Source organism: Octopus bimaculoides, chromosome 2 (assembly GCF_001194135.2).
Source record: "Octopus bimaculoides isolate UCB-OBI-ISO-001 chromosome 2, ASM119413v2, whole genome shotgun sequence".
Classification (NCBI taxonomy): Eukaryota; Metazoa; Mollusca; class Cephalopoda; order Octopoda; family Octopodidae; genus Octopus; species Octopus bimaculoides.
In genome coordinates, this window is record NC_068982.1 from 110,879,903 (window position 1) to 110,884,207 (window position 4,305).

At 30.8% G+C, this 4,305-nt stretch overlaps 1 long non-coding RNA gene across 1 annotated transcript in view; it reads left to right on the forward strand.

The window, feature by feature from the left end:
• Positions 1-4,018, forward strand: part of LOC128251600 (uncharacterized) — a 37,830-nt gene extending 33,812 nt beyond the window's left edge. Inside the window, exon 2 of the long non-coding RNA XR_008267213.1 lies at positions 3,627-4,018. This is a non-coding gene — a long non-coding RNA (uncharacterized LOC128251600). The remainder of the gene's footprint in view (positions 1-3,626) is intronic.
• Positions 4,019-4,305: the final 287 nt, after the last annotated feature.

Here is a 4,305-nt window from a genome sequence, read left to right on the forward strand (position 1 = left end):
AGTCTATTATTATTATTATTATTATTGTTCAGTAGTTTTATTTTTATAACGTGCTTTCACTTCACTACCGAGCGTAGCTCTGTGCGCCTTGGGTATGTGCTGTGGATTGCTGTGGTCCTCTTATGTTTACTGTATTGAAAGTGTTTTGCGTAGAATGCGTGCAGTACCCAGTAGTGCAATTTTCTGTATGTTATATATATTTGTAAGTCCTGGTGTTTTTGTTATGTATTTGTCTGAATATTTTTTTTATTATACCTAAGACACCTACTATGATAGGAATTGTTTCTGTTTTATTATTATTATTATTATCATCATTATTTTCTTTAGGTTTTTCTTTGGTTTGAGATGTATATCTTATGTTGTTGTTTGTCTTTCCCACTGCCTGGTCTTTCTTTTCCAGTTCTCTTGTGATCTTTTCTACCTCCAATTCTGTCATCCACTTTCTTCTAATAGCATTACCTTGATCAACTAATCCCTGCTCAGTCACTTTAAACATACCCTTCTCTACTCAAAGTGTTAACATCCGTTTTCTATAGCCCCTTTTAGATTCACTTTCTAAGTAGCACTGTATCACTATCCTGTTTTCTTCGCTGGTCCACTCCCTCCTCCTTGTTCTATTATCTGCTGATGCTGTATTAGGATGACAGCTGTGGTCAGTCTGCATCTTTACTGATCCACTGTCTCGAGAGAGGCCTTCCCTTAAAGATTCAGCTACTTTTTCGCTGTTACAACCAGAGTTTTTTGGAAACTCCTGTCTCTCATAAACTGAGGTAAGGTAACGTTCGTCACCATCATCATCACCATTATTATTTCTCAACATCTGAAAGTTTCAAGCAACTTTCTTTTGCGTCATTTGTTGCACCTTTATGCTGGTGGGGGTGGTGTGTGCTGCATTTAGTTTGGTGCAGGAGTGGATATTGTATTGTATTAGTACGTTTTGTTATGGGTTTTTGTTTGAGTCTTCAGTTGTATTAGTTTTTATCTTGTGTTTTATTTGTGTAGCGCAGGTTGTGTTCCTCCGTCGAGTAGCGACCTTCTATGGCACATGTAGGTCTTGTTCATTTTCTTGGGTATTTACAGTATGAGTTTATTCTTGTACGATTTTGGAGTGGTGTTGCATAGTAGTGTGTGTGTGTAATTCCTAAATCAACTATTTTATAGTATTTATGATTACCCGTCCGCCGTTCTTTTGCTTGGGTTCCATTAATTATTATTATTATTATTATTATTATTATTATTATTATTATTATTATTATTATTATTATTATTATTATTTTCTGTATGTTATATATATTTGTAAGTCCTGGTGTTTTTGTTATGTATTTGTCTGAATATTTTTTTATTATACCTAAGGCACCTACTATGATAGGAATTGTTTCTGATTTTAGATTCCACATTCGAGTTATCTCTATTTCCAGGTCTTATTATTATTATTATTATTATTATTATTATTATTATTATTATTCGAGTTATCTCTATTTCCAGGTCTTATTATCTATCTATCTATCTATCTATCTATCTATCTATCTATCTATCTATCTATCTATCTACCTGTGTGAGTGTTGAGTGTGTGTTTATGCGTGTGCATTACATACCTACATGCGTACCTACCTACATACATAAATACATACATGCATGCATACATACACACGCACACACACACATACACACACACACACAAACACACACACACACACACACATATGTATGTGTCTTTACCTATCTTGTGCTTGTGTCTTTACCTATCTTAATACTATTACAGTATTTCTCAGACCCGTCTATCTTGTTCTAATACTCATAAAAGTGGCGATGGAGATAAAAGTGCCGGAAATCGTTAAATTTGTTGGAGTAAACTGCTTGTTGAATTTTGTCACAGCTCTTTATTCTCTGATTTCAAAAACCACCAAGGTCATTCGATTTAATTATTGGTAAAATACTATACCAGTCAAATATTGATTTATTCAATCGATTATACCTTCCTCAAATATTTGTGCCCTCGTGCTAATATTAGAAATCAATATTCATAACATTTCTTGAATATTTTAAGCAATAATTAGAATATATATATATATGTAGTAGACAATTAGACATAATTATTCCCGACTATAAAAATATATAGAAATATAAAAAAAATTCTGCAGAAATGAAACCGAGTGTTAGATGTTCAGATTTAACGTAGCGGAGAAAAAATTGGGATTAACGGCAACGTATGCATTTCAGATTCTGAGTTGACTTGTTTGATTGAAATGTTTGACGTTAGAATAATGATTAACGGGGACGATTGAGTAATTTAGTTTAATAATCTATTACTGAAGAATAATTTCTATTTGGTTTTCAAGTAAAAATATTTTGTAAGCTTCGTTGCAAGACTTCAAATCCTTTATTCTAAGTTTGTTGAATTTTTCCCTTGCGGTGTGTAGCAAAATCCCATTAGCAAATTAGGCGCGCAAATTCAACACAGTTCAACACTTAGGCACATAAAACAACCAATGGACAAAATTAAATCGATATCCACTCCACCTAGTTATGCTCAAATAGAAAAACCACCACATATCAAACGCACGAATCCAAATATCTATGTAAACACACTTCATCATGCGCCAACCAAACAATTTCATTCACTAAGAATCACGTGCTCGTTATTTTAGATTAAAAAATGATCTCATATTGATCGAAATGTTTCACTAAGCGAACAAAGCAATGATTCAGCCATTCTGCCATTGCTAACGAAACTTTTCTCATAGGTATCAGAGACGTGTATAAATATCTTATAATGCATTCTCCTCTTTATGTTTTATTTTATAAAACAATATTAGAATAATTAAATAAATTAATGAATTAATCAAATAATAGATATTTAAAATTTCATGTCTTTATATAAGTATAAAGTCTTAAATGGATTTTCTATCATAAAATTATAAAAATATAAAAATACTTGAAAACGATGTCAAAGAAATTAAAATTTCTATATTCCAGGGTTTAAAGTAGAAGCTATTTTTCTTACAATTAACTTTCATAAGTTTTTCAATGCATTTATTTATATTTCATTGATTATATTGAATTCACTAATTTGAAACAATTATGCTATATCGTTATTTAATAAACTCAGTACAAAATGAATAGTAAATTTAATTGTTGACATTTTATAGTCAAGTCTTACTAATGAAGCGATATAAAATTGGATCTAACCATTTCGCAATATAAAATTCTAAGATTCTGTATGACGGATTATATGCTAAATAAATTATATGCACTTCACATTACTCAATACACGTGGAATCAATTTAAATGTAATTTATTTGGACTAAAAATGAGAAGTCCGATTTGCGATTTATATTCTATCCATACATCATAAAATTATTCATTTTCCTTTATATTATTTGCAAACATTCCGACTAATCCTACACACACATACACACGTAGACGCACACACACACACACTTATACATTCGTATGTAAGTGTATGCAAACATATATGCATACATACGTACGTACGTACGTACTTATGCAAACACACACATATATATTATTTTCAAAAGCTTAAAAGAAAATAGAAAAAAACAAGTTGTCCATCTCACTGAAACCGTATGTAAATATGTTCATTGTGACTCAACTATTTTTTTCAGCTCCATCAACTACTCAGCTCACACGGCTAAGTGCATTTTAATGATGTCAGAGATGAATATCATGATACCCCCATTTTGCAATCCTAGAATAGAAGCAAGAGGAGGCTTTAAAAAATATGAAACAATAATGCGAAAAAACAAGATATGCATATCGCTAGGTTTCTCCAACAAATACCTTCTGCTAATGATAGTAGCCATGAAATCCTTCGAGAACATAGTATGATTCAGTGGAACATACCATAACTGGTGCATCTGATAGATCATCTTTTTATGAGATTTCCACAGTGTCAATAAATATAAGATTTAGTCACTTCAACGTTATTCTTTACTTTATGAAAAATATAAAATAAAAATAATAACAATAAAAACTTTTGAAAGAATGTGGTAAAGTTTATTTTTTATTATTTATATTTTTACGCCTTTGTTCTAGTTTTGCTTTTTCGCCATTTAAAAGTTTGTGAAATGTAATATTTAAGATATTTGTAAGAAATTGGTGACATTTTTATATTTTAAAAAGCAACCTAAAAAAAACAACCCAAAACTTAAGCAAAGAACCAAGTGATTTATTGACTCAGTATTTCTATTTGGTTTCTGATAAATCTATTTATGTTTTTTTTACAGATAAAACAAACGATTCAATCAGTTCGGTTCGAAGGTGCTCATAGTTTTAACAAGAGAT